This window comes from Hesperophylax consimilis, chromosome 21 (assembly GCF_061612785.1).
Source record: "Hesperophylax consimilis isolate HC1 chromosome 21, BYU_Hcon_1.0, whole genome shotgun sequence".
NCBI lineage: Eukaryota > Metazoa > Arthropoda > Insecta > Trichoptera > Limnephilidae > Hesperophylax > Hesperophylax consimilis.
In genome coordinates, this window is record NC_142856.1 from 6,092,721 (window position 1) to 6,119,578 (window position 26,858).

The window sequence follows — 26,858 nt, forward strand, 5'->3', positions numbered from 1 at the left end:
TCAGACGGTATCCGGGCAACTCAGGACAGTGGCAATTCAACACACTCTTGGAAAGTGATATAAAGTCATGAAAACAGATAAAAACAAGGTTATTATAATAATGTTAAATTGGCTGACCCGCTATTATCATAATGTTGTGGAATTATTCATACTTAGATTAGATTACTTTCGTGCTTCCTAGTTGCGAGCTGAGATGTGAGAGCGTGATGAAACTAATACATGGGCTTTTATATTACTATAATATATCTGTCTCGCTCTACACTGAAAGAGTCAAACATCAAACTTTATTGTTCCACAGAGGTTAAATAGATATAATATTAATAGGTTAGGTTTATGGGCTTTTTTATCACTTTTAATGACTTTATATCTATCAATTTTCTAAAGTGTGTTGAATTGCCACTGTCCTGTGTTGCCATGGAACCAATTTTGTAAGGAATTTGTAGCTCATTTATTCACTTGGCCACTACCATCAGCGTCATAATAAAATGGGCATTTCGCGAAAAATATATTCAATTCAGAATTTATGTCCGAACTTGAAACAGCCTACCTTTGGTTATAGAACAATGCACCCATTGCACGTCTCTACTAGTTAGCTATTCTAGTCATTTATTCATCGGATAATCCACGAAATACGAGAATTATGAGAGATTTGATATAAAATTGATTTTCTTTGCAATTTCGCGGTATTTTTATTTTGAAAAGCGTTTAGCGGCGAAAATTCTAATATTTTAGTTGATTTTCCATCTGAAATTCTTCCTTTACCTGATTCTCAATTTCCTGATTTCGCAATATTTCCCGAAGGCACCAACGCAATTTTGTAAGACGAGATTAAACGGAAACCATATTTTTAAGGCTTCGGAAGAACTTAAATATTGATACATAATATACGCCCCATTTATCAATTTAATAATATCTGGCAGATTGGTAAATATATGTTTATATTTTATATGACTACCTTGAAGATTCAATTCCATTCGCGTCACATTTGCAAAATTGTTGCAGAAGGATTGATTAGAGTTTTAAATTGCTCTTAAGTATTACTGGACTGTCGATGTGTTAGACTAGGCTATTTTAGAAATAATAGGTATATCGGAGTACACCTTTGTTTTTAGAGTTAGTACGTAAACAGGATGAAATTGGTAGACTTCCGGACTTACAACTTTAAAGTACAGAATATACGTTCAAACTAAACTTCAAATTATTCCTCAAATTAAATATTGATAGGTGGGTCAAATCCCAGCACCGCAAAGAATGGGAGAGGGCACCTGGAATGAGACAATCCAAAGTACTCTAAAAGGACCAGACCCGAGACCAGTGTTTCCCAGCCTTCCTTATGCCATGCCCCACCGTAGTCTTTTCAAAAGTCAGATGCCCCACCGATATCTTTTTTTAATTAAACAGCAGGTAAATTTTCAAATAATTTTGTAATATGTTTGTAAACATTATATGAACCCCTAATGAAATTAAATAAAACCTATTCTAATACATATAATTATAACTGAAATTATTACAAAACACAAATTGAAAATGTAATTAAGTAGAATAAAATAAAAATTAAAACAATAATAAAACACAAGTGACAATTGAAATTTAGTACCTACAAACACACAAATCTTGACGAATAATTCATTATTAAATTCAGTTACGCTGGCTACAAAGAAATTTTATATCCGGATCTAACTTAGTTAATTTCAGTCTTAGGTCCCCTCTATTAGTTATAATTAATCAATTTCGTTTTTGAATGAGTAAATCGCTTATGGCGCTAAAACCACCTTCCATCAAATGAAAGAAAGATGAGGGAAAGGGTAATAATAATTTTCTGGCATGCAAAGTAATATTAGGATATTTTGTGTTAGTTTCTTCGCAAATCCATGCCATTATTCCTTTTATATTAAATAATATTTTTAATCGAATCATCACTTTGCATTTCTGAAAGTTCCTTTTGATACAGTTGTTCATTTGAAATATCTACTAGCATTGGTTGTGTCAACCAAGTTCGAAAATTTATTTCCTTTAAATCAGCAAATCGTTCTTTAAAATCAGTAAATAAAGTTTGCAGATGATACACGTGTGATTCGTCGTTACGGTCGTCAGTGCGCATACGATAATATGCGATCGATGGAGCCCTTTATTTGGCCCGGCATTTTTTTGTATGACCGATGAGTATTTCCCTTTATATTTTGAATGCTTAACGTGTCTCATCTGTAAAGCGTGGTGCCCTACCTCTGAGACGTTATGCCCCACCGTGGGAAACACTGCCCTACACGAACTAAGAAACTACTCGATATGGACAGAAACTCGCTGAGGGAACTGGTAGGACTACTAACAGGACACTGCCATCTCAGAAGACACATGCAGATATTGGGAGTGGAAAACACCAATAGATGCAGGAAATGTGAAGAGGATGAAGAGACTCCAATTCACTTGGGGAAACATACAGTAGAACCAGAAGACATAGCCATATACCCAATGACAACCCTGGTGAACTTTATTAAAGGGACTGGGTTGTTGTTAAAGGATTGAGGTAAAATGGGAGATAGCACAATGTTCACGGGAACTACGTATAAACCGTCTCCGCTTTTAAAAAAATATATATTATTCCTCTGGTACCTTCTCCTATCGGAGGTTATCTTTCTTTAGACTGCAGGTTGCAATCCGCAATAAATTGACTCTCTCGGAACTGCACCTGTATCTAATCTATCTGTTACATAGATTACGAATTCACGAATAAAGGCGCGCCGCGACCGCGACCGGAGGCCGAGACCACAGACGGAGACAGGAGACCGCGACAAGCGTCTCGGTCTCTTTGGCATGTAACCAGATTTATTTTGAATTTAAGTATCATTTTCAAAATTGGAACTGATAATGTCAAGAATTCAGATAAGCGATAAAGTACCTTCTTGTAATATAATATTTTAACATAAAATATTTTTAATTTTAATTGTTTATCTTGACAAGTAAAGCATTGTATACTGAAGGGTGCTGTCTGATCAGTTCAATCAGCTTCTCAGTCTTCGTCAGAAAAAGCAGTCATTTTTTACCACAAACACACGTGCTTCTCAAGCGCAACGCGATACCACTACTGGTCCGGGGCGGAGACCGTCTTGCTGTCTTCGGTCTCCGGCCTCCGGTCTCACGCACGAACTGCCCCCATACAAAGCGAAATGTCAAGTACCGGTCGCGGACTCCTGTGTCCGTCTCTGGTCTCTATAGGAACAATGACCGGGGTCACCATTTATAGGATGCAAAGGTCGACGCTTACCTCGCCGTTTTGCATACTATAGGGGTGTCGTGTCGATTAAAAATAAGAAGATTGTATTTCACAGAATCTATCGTTTATTACACTTATTCGAAATATTACAAACACGACATTAATATCAGAAGGAATGTAGGCGAGCTATGTACGCAAGCCGCCGTACCGAACCAGTCTCCAAGAGTGAATGAAGATGGCGATTATTCCACTCAGCCGGTAAATAGGACGCTGGGGATACCATATAGAAAAATCATATTATGGCTATTAAATGCGCGCGTAGTGGCTGCCTACATCTCGGTCTCCGGTCGCGGAGGTAATGTATAATTTCGCGAATGCTCAGTCAACAGCATTGAATTTGGTCTGTTTTGGTCGGAGAGCGCGGCCGTACAGCATAATATAACATGACAAGCTAAATAATAAAAACTCTATATAATTTTTAATGAAAGCGTTGCGGCAATCCATTGAACTCTCATACCAATACCACCGTTTTTATCTCTTCAATTTCGCAACTAATTCTATGTGCATCGCGATAAGAACTCCTTGTACGTTTGTCAATCACATTAATTATTTATACAGTTGTCAGTCCTCCCTAAGCCATTACCGATAAGTCTGTTTACTCATTACTTGTCACAGTTGACAAGTTGATAGTATAGTAATATTTATCGATGAAAGATACCGATAGCTATGATAACATGTAAATAAATGTATTTTTGTTCATTCAAACGTCCTTATTTGGAATTCTGTATTTCGATTTCTCAATGTGTACTCAAAGTATACGTTATTATATTCACACACCTACTTTTACAAGCCAATAGGTTGGCTGATAAGATTTCCCCTCCCTTACTCTTATCACCTTGCTATTGTTTGTCTCTTTTACTCTCCTGTGTATGTCACATAGTTGATAACGAGCATACAAAATGCTAACAAATTAGCGAATTTTTAAGTGTAACCTTAAATTTTGGTATGTAAATTTTAGAATTCGAAAATAATATAATTTTTTTAAAAATGAAATGTTTTTTTTTCACAAGCTCCACACAGGAGGCCCTGAGGAAAAAATCCCTCTTGTTATCTTTGGGGATACTGTGTAGAGGGTCTTTTTGTGGAAAGGAATGAGAGAAAATTCTAGGAAGGAAAAAGGTATGAAGGGTTCGCAGGATGGGGGTCGATGTGTCCAAGAGTGACGGAAGTATGAATCCATCCCTCCCACTGCGACAAGAGAGAGTCCGACTGGAGAGGTCAAAAGGTCTCCTAACCTAACCTAACCCAACCAGTCTCCCGCACGGAGAACAATAGGATAGACTGTTGTAAGCTTCATTAATCTATTCTGAAGTAAACTTAAGGCTCATTTCGCACCAAGTTAGTCATTGTTAGTTACGTCTAAGGTATTCCCAGTCAAATCACATCAGTCAATATTTTTAGCACCATTTCATCAGCGTGACGAAATTATTGTCGTCATTTTGTAATAAAAAATCGTCGAAAATGGACATTCTCGTGCAAGTTATAATTTTGGACATGCTCGTGCAATTTATAATTTTGGAAATTTTCGTGCAAGTTATAATTTCGGACATGCTCGTGCAAGTTATAATTTTGGACATGCTCGTGTAAATTATAATTTTGCGTCGTGTTGATATCTCACTAAGTAACATAAATATTCTCCTGCTAACAACTCACATATATATACCAAATTCGTACCCCTGGTAGCTATGTTGAAATATCTACATATTTCTTATTCATGTCAAATTTCACATAAATACAGTTTCAAACGTCAGGACCATTAAAATTTCAGTAGATAAATGCATGGGGTACCCCAGCGATCATACATGGGAAACGCATGAAGGGTGACTGCATATAACGATCAGAGTTTAAAAATTGAATGATGAAAATAATGAAAAGTAACTAAGTTATAGTCAATTATTATGGGGTCATGAAATAAAAAAAAATCATGAAAAAAAAATGAACAAATGTACCTACATCTTTTCCGAGAATGAACGAGATGGCATAGCAGACGAGTTTTCGACCAAAAATGAACTGGTCGTTCAATGCCGTCACCCTTCGCATTGTCTCCGGTAACTTGACCTGTCGACGGAATACATCTTATTTTATTTGAAATCCTCACAATCTTGTATCTTCCTGATTTTAATGTATATTTTTTGTTTGTTTGCAGAGCAGCAACCATTCTGGAGCCTCCGCTAGCTCTTGCTCGATGGTGAACGGCGGAGCGGACGGGGCGTCCCTGGCCCTTGAGGCCGCCGACTCCGACAAAAATGGTAATTTCTTACTCTTATTCATATTATTAACGTATTATATTATTATCCCTTTCACACCCGCATCATTGTTTCCACATATATAAAATATGTAATGCTTGATAATACCTAAGAAAATTATTTGAACATTTTTGGTATTTACTTTTTTTTTAATAATTATTTTATGTTAATTTGGATTAATATTGGACGTCAGAGGGTATTTTTTAAATAGTAGGGTAAAATAAACATAACACAAAAGTAAAACAAATAACTATTTAATGTCAAAAATGCACATTTACAATGTAGTGATAATCTCGAAGGTACAAACAAATAATATTTACAAAAACAAATAACATCTATAAAAATTCGCCATGCTAGTCGAAAATATGTCCGTCACTGCCCGTGTTAATTTGAATGAACATTGAAATTCATTTACAATATTCTGGCAAATGACTGTGTACATCGAATTGAACCGATGTTATTATTATAGAACACATCTTTATGCGTTAAAATATTTGTAATTCGAGTAAAAAATATTGATTTCTCACCTTAAATGAAGTAATCAATGACGGCAGAAAATGAAACTCACAATCAGCAGATGTCAAAATATTTGTCGTTGTTGTAGGGGGAATAAGAATTTCAATCGAGCGGAAAAAATAGACATCACAGAAAAGATTACAAGCTATAAGAAAACAAAAAAATAGCTTTTTTAAATCGCTAAGTTCGTGTTAATTTGAATTAACACTGGGGCTGAAAGGGTTATCTACCTGACAGAAAGCGTCTCCTTGAGTTTGCGTGCTTTAGTGTATCTAGGTATAGAATGTTTAATATTTTATCGGTGAAAGTTCAAGGCAGTTGCCTCACGACCTAGTCGGGAGTCGTTTTTTCTTATCAACCATGTAAAGCCCTTCTTACACAGGTATACGCAAGTATCCGATACTCATGTTGCGCACTCACATCGCAAACGACGCTAGTCAATTCATGAGACACACGTTGCCACTGACTATTGTTCAATTCTCGAAACGTCAAATCTAGAATGCTTTCATAACTTAACTCGCAACCAAATAGTTGCAGTATTGTCATTTTTATTTTCTGATATTATTTGTTGATAGTTTTGTTCCTACCAATTACCTAAAGCACATTCAATGTTAAAAATATCTATATATATATATTTTTTTTTATTATTTATCAATATAACGTTTTTTATATGTGTTTTTCGACATCTGTCTCACTAGGGTACACCTGTGTCGAGACAGACGTATTCAGATATTAGAATATTTACATGCAGAACTAAATCAAAACAAAAATTACTAAGTTGTATACACTTTAAACCATGGAGACAATAGAAAGATAATAAAAAGTGTAGGTACAGGTGTGACAGTATTATAAATGTTATATCTGATACAAGTGACACCATGTTTAAAATTGGGTGGGAATGTCCGGCTGGTCGCGGGATACTGGCGTCGCCGACAAGTTTACAAAATTTAGGCAAAGTGTGCCTGTATACGAATATATGGGATAGTTGCCAAGATACTGGAATCGTCGAATATCGGACACTTATACTTTGTGGAAGAAGGACCTAAGAGTGCAGAGCACTAGTTTAGTGTGTCTTATATCTGTATAGTTGCTGAAGGATCGATCAAGTTTCTCAGAGCATCTCCAATTGAAATGCCAGACAAATATGCGTTTATTTGTGTCGATAGGGAATAATATATTTGGGGTAATTACTCTCAACTATTTTATTAAAAAAATTGTTAATATTTTATGGCCGTACAAAATAATAAATTAACAAGAGTACAAAAGTTTAAAGCATAAATATATTTTTAATAGTTTTAAGATTATGGTCAGGGTGAAATGAAATAACCTTACTTTGCACGTCGGCGATGGGATTATTAAAAGTTAGAGTTTTTATTCACTGATTGTGTAAAATTAAAAACCATGATTTTATTACGCCATTCTTTACAAAAACATAGCTTTAAATTTTGGATTTTTTTATCCATCGTGTTGTACATGGCTAAGGCGCACTGTAGGGGGATAATTTTAAGAACATGACCACTAAAACTAAATTACTTTTTTAAAGTTTGTTAAAAGTTTGTTGGGTGTGTGGGGGTATATGTATTTATTATTATTGTAGGTTTTATTGTTCTATGCCAGGTTAATTGGGTTTCACAAATGAACTTTTATTTGATTGTATTAATTTTACGGTGCTGACGAAAGTATTAATTTATTACTTCCTTTTTTTACTTTTTGGGTAGTTTTATATGGTCCTGCAGCCAAGGACTCCGTTTTAACCTCTCTTTCAGTTACATGCATTGTTTATGAGGTAGAAAGAGAAGTTGCGATGGATTTATCGAATGTTATATTATACGTTATGTAGGGTCCTCGGCGTGTAAGGACGGTAAGGACCTGAGTCTAGGGATATAATATATTATGATCTAACCACCCGGAGTACGTTGTGACATCTCTTTCTGTTGTGTGAGTCGTTTACGAGAAAGATGGAGAAGTTGCGATGGGTCTATCAGCGGTTTGCCTATATGTTACGTCGTGTGAGAAGGGTACGGATCTAAATCTGACGACGGTGAAGTTTTACGTACGAGTGAATTCTGTAGAGCAGTGGTTCACAACCCGCGGCCTGATTTTATCATTTAATAAGGATATCTTTGCTAAATAAATCGTTAATTATATAACAAACTGAAAAAACGGTAAACATTTGCCCGGAGGGCACACAGGACTGTTTTCAAAAATGCAATTATTAACTCTTTATTCTTTACTAACTGTACCCCGCCACGAATTGCTGTGGTTCAGTCTATCGGTGCAGATAGATAAACAATAGCACGTTTTCCTTTTACATCCAATAGATTTCGCTATTTAAAGAAAACATGTTTTTACCTGTCACATGCGACATCTCTATAAAAATACACGCGTATTCGAATGCAACGTTTCGTTCAAATTTTAAAGCAATCGGCGAAGAACTTTCGGAAATTTAAGATTTTTAACAAACGAACGTTGACATTTTTATTAATAAAGATTATGATTTCTTGTTTCACATTACGTGATTTAGGATTAGTTTTCCTAGAAGCTCGTCATACCACAATGTCTTCGAAGCAACATTATACTCCTGTACCCTTTGCGGTTGTGAACAATTGGAATATGGAAAATTTGTCTCCAAGTTAAAAAAAGATTGGGTATCACTGCTAGTCGGAGGATGATGAAACCATGTTGAAAATCGAGTTTCAGCAGATATCCGGGAACTATGATTGTGGGGCGTCTCGTGGCTTTTGTTCTTATTATTGTAATATTTCAATGTTTTGAATTGGTGTTTGTATAGTCACGAAATTAAAACATTCCTCCGAAAGCAACTAAATCTATATTATTCCCCTCTTGTATCTATTGTGTTGTATCTATACCTCTCCCTCTCCCGCCAGACCCATCCCCATCAGCTATTGTAACTTTTATTTGTAATCAGTTTTTAATAAAGACACTTCACTAAAATCCTATTATTGGTTTAGTTATAATATATATATTCTACCCACAGACATCCAATCAAATTGCATGACTATGATTCTACCATCTTCTTCAATCTTACCAATGTATTGTAATTTTCCTGGTGTTATATTTTTCCATCTTGCATGGTGGAGTATCTAGTTTCGATTTTATTTCGTTTTTGTTTTAGAGGTTTTATTTTTATTTTTGTCTTCTATTTTCTTTTTTGATTTTTATTGATCTTGCTTTGTATGTTATTTGTAATAAATAAAAACAAAATCACATGTCAAAGCCCAACGATGGAGCCAATTTCTGATGTCTAAAACTAAAAGTTTATTTTCATTTTCTTTATTATTATTATTTTGTATATATTTTATTTTTTTTCTTTTCTATCTTACAATATTTTATTTTTAAATTTATATTCTATGTATTATGTAGAACTCGTGGGATTACACCCCCCCCCCCGAGATCTGGAATAAACAAGTCAAAATCAACAATACGAACAATAGTTGTGCAGCGATGAATTTCCCACGAGAACTTATACATTCATTAGCTATTAAAAGCTTTTCATTAAAAATACTTAATCGAATAAGTGGGTGTAAAAGGATCATGTAATAATATTTGTTGATAGACGTATTTATATACCTATCTAATTCCGAAATAGGATGAATCCATTGTTGTGGAAAATTGGAGTAGTAGATATTAAGATGCTTGTAAACGAGCAAGATAAATAATTGCCTATTGCCGAACAATATATTATTGTCTTGCCCGTCAAGATTGCGGTCATTTACTTATTTAGGCCCGTACATGAACATTTACATAATTTATATAATTATTCTGATAATTGCAACTCACCAAAATGCTCTATACTGACAAAAAAAAAAATCATAAAATATTTTTTATTTATTTTATTTATTAAAAGTATACAATACAGAATATAGTATATTATATAAAGCATTGTACTCCCAGGAGTTAATAAACTCATTGCGGGAATGATACGCATTACATGAAACATATAGTTGTATGTATTAAATGGACATATTATGGGACATACACAACATTATTATTTCAGATAGTCATTAATAAGTTGAAGTTTGAGCATGTTAGTTTGGGTCTTTTTACATTGACTTGCACATTTGATCTCGTTGGGTAGTTGATTATATTTTGTGTGAGCTATGTATTCTAGGGATCTTAGTCCATATTTTGTTGATTTGATTTTTGGTATATGAAGTTTGTTGTGATTTCTTGTGTTGTGTTGGTGTACGTCGCAATTGTAATAGAGTGTAGTGTTGGAATGTGCCGAGTGTTGAATTACTTGTAATATAGTTTTCGTTATTTCAAAAGTGGGAATGGTATTAAAAGGAAGTATTTGGGTGTTTCTGTAGATGTCTTTGACATGTGTGTCCCAAGGTAGACTGAAAATATTTCGCAGGGCTCTATTTTGGACGACTTGGACTTCTGAAATCATTTTTTTTGTAGCAAATCCCCAGATTCCGGCGAGATATATTAGATGTGAGTGAATCATAGCATGGTAAATCGATTTTAATAGAGAGGGAGGAAGTAACCCGCGAAGTCTATATAAAACACCAGTTATAGGAGTAATTTTGGATAGAACATGTTTAAATTGGTGATTCCATGTGAGTTGTGAATCAATGAAAAGGCCAAGATATTTTGTAACATCAACCCTTTCAAGGCGGTTATTATCAAGACTTATATTAAGACTTACATTTTTTTTATTTGCAAACAGTATGTAATGTGTTTTTTTTTATGTTTAGGCTAAGTTTGTTTAGTCGCAGCCAGTTTGCCAGGCAAGCTATATCCCTTTCCATTTCCTTTTCAAGTTTGTTTAAATCATTATTGTGATAAAGAATCACTGTGTCATCTGCATAGAGTTGTATTGTACCCTTAAGTCCCCATTTAGCAATATCATTTATGTATATTAAAAATAGCAATGGTCCAAGTACGGAGCCCTGAGGCACGCCACATTTTATCGTTCCCATGTTGCTTGTCCCTTTTCCAACAAAGGTCTGACAGTGTCGATTAGAGAGGTAGCTACACAGTAACTTCAGGGGAGTGCCTACTATGCCTAGGTGTTCTAGCTTCTTTAGTAGTATCCCATGGTCAACCGTATCGAATGCCTTTTTTAAATCTATAAATAAGCCTGCAGCATGCTTACCCTGGTCTATATGCTTTTGGAGGGCGTATACAAAATCGAAGGCAGCACATTTTGTGTTAGATTGGTTTCTGAATCCATACTGTTGGGATGCGAGTAAATTGTTTGATAAGAGATATTTAGTGAGCCTAAGCTTAATAACCTTTTCAAAAACTTTAGAGACGACAGATAGGATGGATATAGGACGATAATTAGAAGGATTTTTTTTGCAATCATCTTTGTAAATCGGAATTATTTTTGCTATCTTTAGTTGATCTGGGAAGATTCCACTATCCAGGGATTGATTAATAAGAAAAACAAGGTGGTCAGCTAATATATCTTTGCAAAAGTTCAGGTACACTGGTGTAATTCCATCTAAACCTGGAGATGCATTAGACTTTAGTTGAGAGATGATACTGAGAACTTCTGTTTTATTTGTTTTGGCCATGTATAAGGACTGGATTGCTTTTTGATCCGTGTTTATAGTGATAGAATCATCTGGATATGATGCAATTGTGGCTGCTAAGTTTTCCCCAACTGATATAAAGAAGTTGTTAAAAATTGAAGCTATCTGTGTTGGGCATGTTATTTCTTCATTCTTAATGAGAAGACATTCAATTTCATCCTTCTGGGGTGTCGAGCTATTTGTTAGAATTGCATTTATTATTTTCCATGTCTGTCGCGGATTACGCAGGTTTTCTTTAAATATAGTCGTGTAGTATTTGGTTTTAGCATATCTTCTATAGTTGGTAACTTGATTTCTTGTTTTATTTCTCAGTGCTGTGAATATATCACTTTGCTGATTTTTTTTCCAGAGTTTAAACGCATTGTTGCGCTGTTTGATAAGTGCATTTAATTTTGCATCAAACCATGGAGTATTACCCCTCCGTTGGTCTCCTATGCGTAACTCAGATTTATGTTGGGATGATTTTATTGCTGTTTTGATGTATTCATTAAAATTATTATAGTTTTCATTTGCATTACTGGTGGTTTCGTGTGGAAAGTTGTGGGATTCTAAATATGTTTTTAACATGTTTTTATCGGTTTTGGTGTTGTTTGAAAAAGAATGTATTCTATTATTAGTGTGATGTTTCAAGCTGTTTTGGTAATCTAATATCAAAATGTTATGATCACTTAGGTAGGCATCTATATTTGCAGTAGTTGAGGAAATATTTTGTCTGTTTGAGATGATATGGTCTATTAGAGAAGTAGAGGTATCTGTTACTCGTGTAGGATAGGATGTGTTACATACGAAACAGTTGTATGAGTCTAGCGTGTTGATGTACTTAAGAGATGTATTATTTTTTTGAAGAATGTCAATGTTGAAGTCACCAAAGATAAGGGTATCATTTCTACAGTTATTTAAAATAGATTCAAGATACATTAAGAATTCGTTAATGTTTGAGGTAGGCTTTCTGTATATAACATAAATATTTAACGGTTTAAAATTTCTATTACGGATATTAATTCCTAAGAAAGAATTTTCACTACAATGTTTTTCGATAGTTGTAGCATTTAGTGAATGGTGTGTGTAGAGAATCACCCCTCCTCCTCTTTCATTGGTGCGAGACGCAAATGTACTTTGGTAGCCGTCGATGTTGAAGAAGCACTCCTCACCATCTTCCAACCAGGTTTCGGATATTGCAAGTACGTGTACAGTGGGTTTGATGCTCTTTAAAGTTTCTTCAATCTCGTCAATTTTATTTCTGATACTTCTCGCGTTAAGATACATTATTCGAAGGCTATTTTTTATTGGCTTGTAGTCTTCAATTTTCTCATATTTGTATTCATTTATACTGGCCTGGGTCCCGGATGCTGTAGTTACAGTTGAGTTAGCCATAGTCAACTCTCTCCATTGTGCGTGACATCATTATGGCACGGTAGGGGCAGTCCCTATCGTTTGATCTGTGTTTTGGTGCCTCAATTTTGCCTTTGGCCATTTTAAAGCAGTTCCAGCAACGGAATTCTTCTTTTTGTTCCTTTTTTGTGCAGTCAGATGATTTGTGTTCACCAGCACAGTGTAGACAACGATCTTTTGATTCAGTACATCTCGCGGCGGAGTGACCGTATCCCATGCATTTATAGCACTGCATGATTGGGCAGCTGTCTTCGACTCGGACTCGTTGGAAACCTATATTTATTCTTTCTTGTTTTAACATAGCTGAGTGTACTTCTTTTTTGACGATCAGAATAACATTTCGTAGCCTATCATTTTTCCTGTTGTTTGTGAATCTTAGAATTTTAATAGCTTCCTTATCATTTCCAGTGGCTTCGTAGATAGTATCATTTTGTTGCAAAATCATGTCTAATATTTCGGAATCTTGTGTTTCTTTTTCGATCCCCTTCAAGATAACATTAGGTCTAAGACGTTTGCCCTCATGAGCAACCAAGTTACCATTGGTCAGCCCTGGAATTGCTGTTAGGATCTTCTGTGCATCTGACTTTTTAGGGCAGGTAATTATGACCTTGTTATTTTTGGCCTTTGACATACCACTGACACCCACTCTGAGGTCGGCTGGCTTGATAATATCCTTTATTGTTGAGGTGATGGATTCTGACGTCGCTTCTTGGTCTGATGACGACACTATTACGGCATGTCTGGTGCGATCTCCTCGATTCCCTACTGCCGAGGCGTAACTGAGTACGGGTTCTTTTTGAGAGTTGGCGCAGAAAGCTGACATTTCCCTACAGTGTCTTTCTTCCATCTTCAGTTGACATGCTGCATTCTGCACCTTGGTTTCAAGTAATTCGACTTCCAGAGCATGAAGTTGTTTTCCCAGTGTGGCTCCTTTCTCAATTATCTCCAGCAAAGATGAGATTATTGTGTCGCGGACTTCTTTGGATATGTTATTTTTGAGAGGCTCGGCTGCTTTCAGTGCCAGAGTGGCAATTTGAACAATATTCATGGCTGTCTCGGACTGTTTCGTTTTCTGGAGAGAAATATATTGGGGGATTTTAACAGAAGTCAGAATCGGTTTGGTTTTGAGAGGAGGAATTTTGTCTTCGTTGATAGATGGAAGCGCTGGACTGGACTCGTGTGTTATTGGTGAGGATCTTGTAGTAGAGGAGAATGTTGTTGCGGTGGTGGTAGAAAGAGCAGAGTTGGTGTTAGTGGGGATTGACGCTTGTTTATTAGTCTTAATTTCCTTCTTTTGTCGTTTGTCCATAACTTTTCTGCTTTCGGCTCGGGTTTGTCTTGGGGACTTAACTAGTTCTGGACTGCTAATGTTCCGGATTATCGGTGACCTCGGCGTGGTTCCCGATTTTTTAAAAGGATCTTTAGCCCCTGGGGGGGTACACGGGGGATCTGCCATTTAAAGTTTATTTTAATGTTTACATGTCACTAAGAGTTGTATTGTATTTATTGTAATGTCCTGTTTTTTTTTTCACTTGTATATTTATTTTTATATTTACTAATATTTATGGAAAAAAAAAATAGATATAAAACGGTAATTATTTATTTGGAATTAATGGGGTTCGAACTGTCGTTATTCGAAACTCGGCGCTAACGCGTTCGCCTCTAGTCCAAATTCCACTGTTGTTATACCGTCAAATAATAAATTATTATAATAATAGTGTCAGCACTTGGGATTTTTAAGAATTTATAAAATTACTTTAATATGTGTTTTTCGCTTTTGGAATAGATAACGCCTATTTGTCTGCAATCGGACTAGCACTTTATTTGTATTTGTATAATGGGAATTTATTTGTATAATTTTGGCATACTAATTGTTTCGTGACGCTGAACGCTTTTTTAGCTCCAACCAATTAGGAGGCTAGGATTCAAATTTTACTGGTTTGAATCTGCGAAGTGTTGCTTTAAGTTTAATCTAGCCGCCCGCGCCGGCGCCATAGCGAAAACGTCATCTAATCACAGTTGACCAAAGCACTGTATAAAAGAACCGATGTGTCAATTCGATTTTTAGCCGGAGTTATAATTAGCTCAATTTTATAAGAGTGCCTGTGAATTACTCCACCATACAAGCGCTACCAAAAGAACCATATCATCGAACATCACAACCAACTCTTCCGTAAGTCACATTTGTGAATATCTATCTTTTTATTTCAGCGAACAGAGCGTTAATTTACATAGGCACATACCTGCCTAGATTATAACCATTATAATCTAATCCATGTGTCGATAGTCTACGCGAATATCGCACACTTATAGATCAACACATTAAATGGACAGAACATATTGAACAAACTATTAAAAAAATACGTAAACTTTACTACATTTTCCTTAAATTGAGAAATATCCTTCAAAAACCAATGCTAACAGAAGGTTTACTATGCGCTAGCCCAATCAATTCTCCAATACAGAATAATAGGCTGGGGAGGAGCGTGTAAAACTAATTTAGCCCCACTGGAAGTAGTCCAAAGAAGACTCATTAAAATAATTCTACAAAAACAGTCCGATTACTCGACTCGTGTAAAATTAAACAGAATCAATCAAAAATATGCAATTCTTCAAATGCACAAAGATAAATTAATAATTGAGCAACTGAGCACCAGACCGAGAACCACGGGACAAATAATAATGCCTAAACTCAATACACAACAGCACAACACCATTACACATACTCGGCCATTAAATGTTTTAACAAACTCCTTAAAGAATTACAAACATTAAAAAAATTATGAAAATTTCAAGAATAAATTTAAAATACACTTTATTAATTTGGTTGTGTGGTTTATTATTGTATAAACAAATTGTATACATGGACAAGGGAATTAAAAAAAAAACAAATATAAATTTATATATATACGAGTATATAAACGTTCTCCTGCAATAACTTCACCTGTATGATCAAAAATGCTAAATCGCCAATTTATCGAGTTAGAAATTCTAGCGGTTATGGCACATATATATTATGGAGCGAGAAGGAAATAGATTTGGCCCAGCAATATTGTCGGACTCGTCGACAATAAAGGGCGATGCATGAGTAAATATTGAAATTATGGCAGTTATGGAAAATATACATTATGGAGTGAGAAGGAAATACATTTTGCTTAGCAATATTGTCGGACTCATCGGCAATAGAGGGCAACGCATGAGAAAATATTGAAATCTTGACGGCGCAAGAAATTGCCGTAAAAACTTGCTCCTTTACCAGAGCTAGCCTTCATCGTATCTGAATGCGAATTCCGAATTTTGTCATCTGGAGCTTTCCAGGTTCAATTAATATTCTGGGCACAGTAATTTCATGCTAGAATTCACAAGGACCTCGATTCTCCTATCCAGGCCGCTCGCAATCGCCGTCGAAAGTACATACATTGGTCGACATACTTATTCTTGAGTCTCGTCGAAGGTACATACTTACATACTCCAAACGTCAAAAGTCATTCCACTTGAACGAGTGGTTCGAACCTTTCGTTGTTCGAGTGGAATCATTTCGTCGAGAATCGAGGCCCAGGCTTTACCCTTATTATATACTTGTATAAATGTAGACATTTGACGTATTTTCAATTTATTTCATTAATCTTATACCAATTGAGAATCGATTTAACCAAACATAATACAATCTATTATCTTCGGTTTTCACAAAGAGAAGTATTAACTTTTTTTGTGGGACTGCTTTATGGTTAAACGCAACATACGTTATAATCTTATTCATTTAATTATTATATAGAAATACACTTTTTACACATTTTCCAGCCGACGTAGCTCAGTGGTCTCAGAGCACCTGACCGGACATCAGAAGGCGCGGGTTTTATTCCTAGGCGTAAAAAAGATATATTTTGAGATTGAATTATCATGTCGAAATTTTAGTAAATAATATTAGGAGGCTTATCTATATGTTTAAAGATTTCAGACATGTACTAGGCAAAGACAAATTAAAAACGGTTAATTTTGCTGTAATTCAGTTTCTACTTTCGTATAAATAGTGTATAATAGGTTTCCTGCCTGATGACTATTATACAGGGTTTTCCAATAAGAGGTGTTATTTTGATATTCAAAGAAAAATGCCTTTTTTTAAATATAAATGATCGAATGTTTATTTCATTATTAAGAGGAAGGTATGCCGTTAATAGTGAAAATAACATTAGTCAAATGACCACCACAACCACGCCTACAGGACCATATCCTTTTCATGAAATTTTCCACAACCAAATCGCAAAGTGGCTACCTTATGTCCTCGATAGCCTCACGAATTCCATCTTTGAGGTCTTGAATCGACGCTGGGCTGTTGGCGTAGACCTTCTCTTTCACGTAGCTCCAAAGGAAAAAGTCGCAAGGTGTTAAATCACAAGATCTCGGTGGCCAATTGTGATCACCTCTTCGAGAGATAACACGGTCCGGAAACTTTTCCCGTAAAAGATCAATGGTTTCGTTGCTTGTGTGGCACGTAGCGCCGTCTTCTTGAAATTAAACGTTGTCCAGATCAATACCATCCAATTCCGGCCATAATAAATCATTAATTCCTTAATTAATATTCAAAATAACACCTCTTATTGGAAAACCCTATAGAACCACTTAATATAGCCCAAAAACTGATTCTCGAAGTTATGTACAGCAAAGAATTCAGATATCCTACACAGTTACTTTATAAGGAATGTAATATCATTAATTTAAAACAACTATTTATCACACAAACGCTTTGCGGATTTTTCAACAATATTAGTATTCCGAAAAGAACTCAGCTAATTCCTACTACAAGGATTGGCTCTGGTCTGAACTTTATGGCAATTCAAGAAATTATTTTGATCAGGCTCCACTTCTATTTAATAGCCTTCCAAATCTTGTTACGTCGTCTAATACCTTTTGTACGTTTAAAAAGAATTTTAAATTATTTGTGCTAGCCGAGGATTGCCACCATTTTTTTCATCTTTGTCCTTCTAAATTAATGGCGTAACATGTATATTTTTTCATTATTTTCTTTTTTTAAATTCTCTTTGGTCCTTTTCAAAATAAAAGTTTATAATTAATTTTTTTTTGCAATCAAGTATCATTGTATATCATGGTCACCCTACATGTTTATTACATTATACTCGTACTGTAAGGAAATGGCTGGAATTAGATAAATAGGTACCATGTAGGCACCCAATTCGTAGAAACATTAATTTTATTTTTTATTTTTAAAAAGAAAGACAAAAATTCCCGGGTTACGAATAACTTGACAATATTTGAAAATCTCCTACTACCACCACAGTAAGCTGAAAATGTTGCTTGTGTTGTGATGGAGGACTTAGCCAGCCGAGGAATTGAACACACTACGCCTGGGTGGGACCCAAACGCGATGTCAACTCGGCCACCGACCGGTCAATAACAAAACAGTAACAATATTGTTCTCTCGATACATAATCTTTGTGTTATTTTTATTATTTTGTAAAATTATTAACCTCAACAAAAAAAAATTAACATTCACGTTAAAAATTCTAACGTAAAAAAGATACAATGTGAACAAACAATAAATAAATAAATATTTTACATTAAATAATTATCTAATTACATACATATAATTTTATTAAAAAATCATTTTCTAGTAGACTTAATGCATATAAATATATTGCTTCGTGAAAATCTGAAATAGTCATTTCGTAGACGCCTGCCTACATGGAGAATGCTAATTTTTAAAAAAAATTGGGAAATAAATTTATATTTATGAAAATGCTTCCCAATTCGGATTATTATTTTCATTCTACTTGAAGTAATCTAATCCCAGTTAATTCTGTTAAAAAAATGGAGATAATGAGTCAAATTATTAAATTAATTTTTCTTATGGTAATAAAGGTTTTTTATTGGACCTTGTGCTATAAATATACAAGTAACTATTATACGATGACAGAATACTCAACTCTGTCTGAAGATACCCCATAACGAGTTCCAAAGTTCCGAGTTTTGATTACAACATTTATGACAATGCTCTTGAGACATTAACACAAATCAAAGACTAAGGCATCACTTTTCAATCAAATCTTTCATTTGTTAACCACATAACAGAAATCTCTAATAAGGGCTTGAAAATATTGGGATTTATAACTAGGCTAACCAGAAATTTTAACAATATAAATTGTATCAAATTGTTATATTTTGCCTATGTAAAGTCAAGTTGAGTACAATTCTCCTGTCTGGAACCCACATTATAATATACATGTACAAGCTGTTGAAAGAATACAAAACAAATTCTTACGTTTTCATAAATTTAGGTTGAACTACAACACTGTTAAATTATATGAATATGCTCAAATTGTCAGACTGAAGAATTTTCACTGACCTGGTATTTCTATATAAAATTCTAAATGATTTAGTTGATAGTCCGGTATTGCTAGAATTGACAAGCTTCCGAATTCCACAACGTAATACTAAAAGTCAGGATTTATTTCTGTGCAGAAATTCTGGGACTAACAACCATATGTATTCATCTTTGCCCAGAATACTAATGGAGGGAAACTATTATACCAAGTCAGTGGACATCTTCAATTTATCTTTAAACTAATACAAAATGTTGTTAATGAAGCAATTCAGTTATGTACAATAAATAATGTATATTTCTTATTATTCTTATGTAAAAGCCCCGTAAAAGGGCGTTAATCAATAAATAAAATAAATAAATAAATATAATATAGTTACATTAATACAAGACCGGTTAGTGGCCAAGTTTACGATTCCGTATGAATCGTGTCGAGCGTTCATTTCTTATGCTGGCTAATTCCTCCATCATTACACAAGCAACATCTTTCGTTTATAATTTTGGTAGTAAAGTTGGAGTTTTCAAATATTGTCAGGTTAGTAGTAACCCGGGTCTAGGACGTTTCTACGCCGCCAATTCTTCGCCGCCAGTTCATCGCCGCCGTTTCTACGCCGGGACGGTTCTGCACTGGCCGTTTCTACGCCAGCCGATTCTACGCCGCATTCAAATTAAATTAACAATTACAATTAAACTTTTTTGTTAAAACCTAACCTAACTTAACCTAACCTAACCTAACCATAACATCATTAAGATAACCCGGATTAAAACTTCTGATTTTGACTGCTTTGTGATGCTTACCTCCTTGGCAATGGGTCATTAAGATAATCCCGGCGATTGTAACTTGCATGTACAAAATTTCCATTCGGAAATTCTTTTATTTATTTTTTTCTTTTATTCTTTATATTGGCTTTCACCCATTAAGAGTGATCTTGGCCATACATTACAACATTTTTCTTATTGAGTTACAATAATAATACAACAGAGTGATATCGTGTTTTGCTCATCTCCCGACATAATTATAAAAAATATTTGTTAAAAAGTGTTCTGTGAACCCAGAACGGATTAAAGTGGCGACTGTGCTTTATCCTACGTATATTCATCCAGCCGTCCCTAATCAAAAATACACGAATCTGTTCTAAATGATCTATTTAAAAACATCATTCAAACTGTGACATTTGACATTTATTTTACAAAGTGTAACAAAATCAACCCACATAAAAATATTTCCCTATAGATATTTAAATCAAGACAGTGAAAATTAAAATATATAAATGAAATAAATTAAATTGTTATGTCCAGTGCATACCAGATCAGTTAAATAAGTTAAAAAAGCAAATTTCACTATAACCTTTATTTATTTATTTTCGTTTTTATTTAACGCCATCTGTGTCTGCGAGCAATAACAAGAATATTATTACAAACATTACAAATCTATTAGCTCGATCACCACACAGAGGCCGCACTAACCACCGAATCCTACTCTATTCCGAATATTTATCTAAAAAAAAATTAAAAAAGCGAACCAACAATGAATTGCGAAGCCTGCCTAAACCTTATCACCAAAAATGACCATGCGCTCACGTGTGCCACTTGCAACATCGGTTTCCATAACAATTGCTTAAATATCACAGACATCAATTTCAAAAAAATGTCATTAAAAAATAAACAAATCTGGAAATGCCCAAAATGCAAAAGCAGACCGAACTCACCTGCTACATCGTCCGCTACATTCGGATCAGAAGCCGACTCCTTATATAATCGTCTCACTAAACATTTTGATGACAAAATTTTTGAAATAAAACAAATGTTTGAGGAGGAAATTAATGCCCTCAAAAAAAGCAGTGAATTCATCTGTAAACAATATGAAGACATGCTATTAAACCTCAAACAAGTACAGGACATTTATAAAGAAGCTAAATTCCTACGTGAAGAAAACGAAAAAAAAACAACAGAATCTCTTCCCTGGAAAGTAGACTCGCGGATTTAGAACAAGTCAAACTCTCCGACAGCGTGGAAATAGCGGGTGTGGACTTACGGACGGGAGAACAACCCGCGGAGGCCGTTCTTCGGGTAGCTGGCTCGCTAGGACTGCCCCTGCAACTACAAGACATCCGCATGGTGACCAGGACCCAAGATCGCAGGCGGAACACCCCGGTCAAACTACAAATTGCCTTGTACAGCCAAAAAACAAGGGAATCGTTACTCTCGCTAAAGAAAGAGGCCAAAACCTTAAACCCAACCTCTCCTATCTTCATCAATGAAGTACTCTCTCCTTACTTCAAGGAACTGATGTGGAAAACGAAGCAAAGGGCCAAAGAAACCCTTTATCAATTTGTATGGTTCAAGTCTAATAAATTGCTTGTCCGCAAAGCAACTGGGGAAAAAATAATAGAAATAAAACATGAAAATGATTTGAAAAAAATGGGGATTCAACTGTAGATAACTGAGCATTCTATTATAAACTTCCTGTATTGCAATAAATCATAATGGCAGAATTATTTAACACATTGCAATCATTGCAACTATATTATTCCCCTACAAGTCCCATTTCATTAATTATTTCTACCGATTTTGTTTACAAAAATCTTTCTAATTCTTTTTATTATCCAAATTATTTTAACACCAAATTTTACTGCTCTAAATGTATTTATAACCAAAACCATTTTAATTATTTTAACATCAAACCTTATCATTCTAAATGTTTTTTTTACCCAAATTATTTAAGTTATCTTATCATAAAATTTGTTTGTTTTAAATGTTTTTATTACCCAAATTATTTTAATTATTTTTCCATCATTTTCTATTATAACCCTAATTATTTTAATTATTTTTCCTTCATTTTCTATTATAACCCTAATTATTTTAATTATTTTTCCATCATTTTCTATTATAACCCAAATTATGTTAATTATTTTACCATCATTTTCAATTATAACCCAAATTATTTTAATTATTATTCCATCATTTTCTATTATAACCCTAATTATTTTAATTATGTTTCCATCATTTTCTATTATAACCCAAATTATTTTAATTATTTTACCATCATTTTCTATTATAACCCAAATTATAACCCAAATTATCTTTACATTTTTACCTTCAAATTTTATTGTTTTAAAGGTCTTTCAAAGTATTTTAATTATTTTTACTTCAATTTCTATTTTTCCAATGGTTTTTATTACCCAAAGTATTTTAACTATTTTACCATAAAATTTTATTATTTTAAATGTCTTTACTACACAAACTATTCTGATTATTTTATCATCAAATTCTATTATTCTAAATGTTTTTATTACTCTAATTATGTTAATCACTTTACCATAAAATATTATTGCTCTAAAGGTTTTTATTATCTAAAGTTTTTTTCCATAAAATTTTATACCTTTAAAGCGTTTTATTATCCAAAGTATTTTAATTATTTTACCAACAAATTTATACCTTTAAAGGTTTTTATTATCCAAAGTATTTTAAATTATGTTACCATCAAATTTTATGGTTTAAAAGGATTTTATTATCCAAAGTACTCTAATTATTTTAGCATGAAATTTTATGTTTCTAAAGGTTCTTATTATCCAATGTATTTTTATTATTATTCCATCAAATGCTATTGTTTTAAATGTTCTAATTATCAAAAGTATTTGAATTATTTTAACATCAATTTTTATTGCTCTAAAAGTTTTTATTACCCAAATTATTCAACTTATTTTTCCATCAAATTAGATTGTACCAAAGGTTTTTATTATCCAAAGTATTTGAATAATTTTACTGTCAAACTTTATTGTTTTAAAGGTTTTTATTATTCAAAGTACTTAAATTATTTTCCTTTAAAATTTTATCCTTTTCAAGGTTTTTATTATCCAAAGTATTTTCATTATTTTACCATCAAATTTTATGTTTTTAAAGGTTTCTATTATCCAAAGTACTGTTATTATTTTACCATCAAATTTTACTGTTATAAATATTTTTTATTATCCATAGTTTTTGAATTATTCTACCATCAAACTTTAAGGTTTAAAGGGATTCTATTTTACTATCCACAGTATTCTAATTATTTTACCATGAAATTTTATGTTTTAAAAGGTTTTCATTATCCAATGTTTTTTTATTATTATACCATCAAATGCTATTGCTTAAAATGTTTTAATTATCCTAAGTATTTGAATTATTTTACCATCATTATTACCATATTACTTTATTGTTCTAAAAGTTTTTATTATCCAAATTATTCAACTTATTTTTCCATCAAATTATATTGTACCAAAGGTTTTTTTTATCCAAAGTATTTGAATAATATTACTGTCAAATTTCGTTGTTTTAAAGGTTTTTATTATTCAAAGTACTTAAATTATTTCCCTTTAAAATTTTATGCTTTTCAAGGTGTTTATTATCCAAAGTATTTTCATTATTTTACCATCCATTTTTATGTTTTTAAAGGTTTCTATTATCCAAAATACTGCTATTATTTTAACATCAAATGTAACTGTTTTAAATATTTTTTATTATCCAAAATCTTTGAATTATTTTACCATCGAATTTTATGGTTTAAAAGGATTTTATTTTATTATCCAAAGTATTCTAATTATTTTACCATGAAATTTTATGTTTTTAAAAGTTTATATTATCCAAAGTATTTGATTAATTTTACTCTCAATTTTTACTCCTATACTACTCATTATTTACCACCACTAGCAAAATGTGTGAACTTTGTATGGATCAACTTATGCAACTTCGCAACCGCAACATGATCACTCAACTTAATATTGATACAGAAACATTTAACAACTCAGAACACACTTTTGACAAAGCGACAGAATTTAATTCTCTGTTTACAGAAAAACACAACTTAAACATAATTTCCCAAAACATTAGAAGTATTCGAAAGAACTTCGATAATTTCTCGGTCCTCTTAAACGAAATAAACATAAGCTTCGACATTATTATCTTGACTGAATGCTGGTTAGATGATTCGTACACAAACCTAAACTTAAAAGACTATACAACTCTCCATTCCACTAAACATCTAAATCAAAACGACGGTATAGTAATCTTTGCCAAAGATTCACTAAACCCATCAATAACAGAAATCAACCTAACCGAAGCAAACTGTATCCAAATCTCCCTCGGAACAGACATCTCCATATTTGCCGTCTACAGACCCCCAAGCTATAACAATCTCTCACCTTTTCTCAACTCCTTAAATAAACTTCTCGATAAAAATAAAAAAACACAACAATTAATTATTGCAGGGGATATGAATATTAACTTACTAAACGGGCAACCAATAACCACAGAATACTTAAGTCTACTTACTCACTATGGATTAAATTCGACAATCAACTCACCAACAAGAATTACGTCAAACTCTGAATCCTGTATTGACCATATATTTGTTAAAACTAGGAAAAAAACATCTTCATCCATTATTCGATCAACGGTCACAGATCATTTCACTACTACACTTAGCATACATCATAACGAGAAACAAAAAGATGAAAAAAACAACTCCGTACAAGACAAAATTAATTTTAAGTGCCTAATAGAGGACATACATAAGGAATCTTGGTCAAATGTAATAAATGAACCCGACCCAAACAACGCGCTGAACACATTTATGAACACAGTTGGAACCTACATTGCTAAACATACAACAAAAAATACCCCGAAAAACTACTCACATAAAGAAAAAAAAATAACACCCTGGATCACGAAAGGATTAGTAAACAGCATTCATAAAAGAGACACAATGCACATGCAAGTGCGCAAAAACCCATATGACGACAAACTAAAAAATAATTACCTGCTATATAGAAACCTTTGTAATAAATTAATCAAACAAGCCAAATACAAGTACTACAAAAAAGAAATAAAATCCGCCAAAAACGATCCCAAAAAAATCTGGAAAATCGTCAAAGATATTACTTTCTCCAATCCGAAAAAAGACTCGAAGATCAAAGTACTGTTAATAAATGGAAACAAAACCCTTACAAAAAATGAACCTGGTAAAATAGCTAATTTTATTAACTCCCAATTTGCAAAAGTCGGATCTAACTTAGCTGAAAAAATTCTTCTAAAAAACGGCACAACAGAAGACTCTTTAACCAAACTATCCTCTACCATACAACCAAATCATTCGTTTTATGCTCACAAAATAACTAAAAAGGAAATCTCAGATTTAATTATTTCTCTCAAACCAAATTGCGCTGTGGGCCCAGATAACCTCTCCAATCATATACTGATTAGTCTCCGAGAACATATACTTATACCACTTCAACATATTTTCAACCAAAGTTTCAGCCTCGGCATTGTCCCCGATCACCTAAAAATAGGTTGTATTACTCCAATACATAAATCGGGAGACAAAACGCTTATCTTAAATTACAGACCAATCACTCTGCTAAATTCGCTATCGAAACTACTAGAAAAAACTATGAAAAAAAGACTGCTCGCATACCTTGATAAACACAAACTGATCTCCACCCGTCAATTCGGGTTTAGAGCGAAAATGGGAACAGAAGACGCCTTATCGGAACTAACCACCTACATAGTGAAAAACCTAGATGGCGGTTCAAAGGTGTTAGGAGTGTTCTTAGACCTAGCAAAAGCTTTCGACACCATCTCACACAAATTACTCCAACAAAAACTCAAAAACATTGGCATAACAGGTCCACCACTAAAATGGTTCATTAGCTACATTGAAAATAGACAACAAATTGTAAAAATAAATAATCAAGAAAGTGACAAAGTAGGCAACAGGTATGGAGTACCCCAAGGCAGCGTCTTGGGTCCCATACTGTTTCTCATCTACATTAACAGTCTAACTGAGATAAGCCTAGGGAACATAGAGTACAAAGTAATCAGTTATGCAGATGACACTGTAATTTTATTCAAAGCCCAATCATGGGAAAACGTCTTCAAACACACGGAAACAGGGATGACTGAAGTAAATAGATGGCTAATAAATAATCTACTGACACTAAATATTTCTAAAACTAAATACTTAACTTTCAGTAAAACATTAGCTGGTCAGCCAGATAGTCACCCACAACTTCATCTTCACCCCTGCACAGTTACCTCATTAACTAACTCACGCTGTGTTTGTGACAAAATTGATTATGCGCAAAATATTAAATATCTCGGTTTAACTGTTGACAATAACTTAAAATGGGATCTCCAAATCAACCTAATTACAAAAAAAATACGGAAACTCTCTTACATCTTCAAAACAATTCGAAACATTATGTCACTACCTCAGCTAAAAAATATATATTTTGCACTCTGTCAAAGTATTCTTATGTATGGTATTTCAGTATGGGGAGCAGCAGCAGAGACTCATCTCAAATCACTTAAAATTAATCATAAAACAATAATCAGAATTATGTTCAGAAAGCCTTATCAACATCCGACAGAACAGCTAATGATCAACAATAACCTATTAGACATAAATAAACTATTCATAAAGAAGATCATCTACAAAAACTGCATAAAAATATCACCACACTTCATAACTCACTCGCAAAACACAAGAGCAAACA

The 26,858-nt window shown here is 33.7% G+C and overlaps 1 long non-coding RNA gene across 1 annotated transcript in view; it reads left to right on the top strand.

Moving 5' to 3' along the window:
* LOC149413552 (uncharacterized) overlaps window positions 1-26,858 on the top strand; it is a 195,869-nt gene that overhangs the window by 163,164 nt on the left and 5,847 nt on the right. The window contains exon 3 of the long non-coding RNA XR_016304222.1: window positions 5,418-5,520. This is a non-coding gene — a long non-coding RNA (uncharacterized LOC149413552). The remainder of the gene's footprint in view (window positions 1-5,417; window positions 5,521-26,858) is intronic.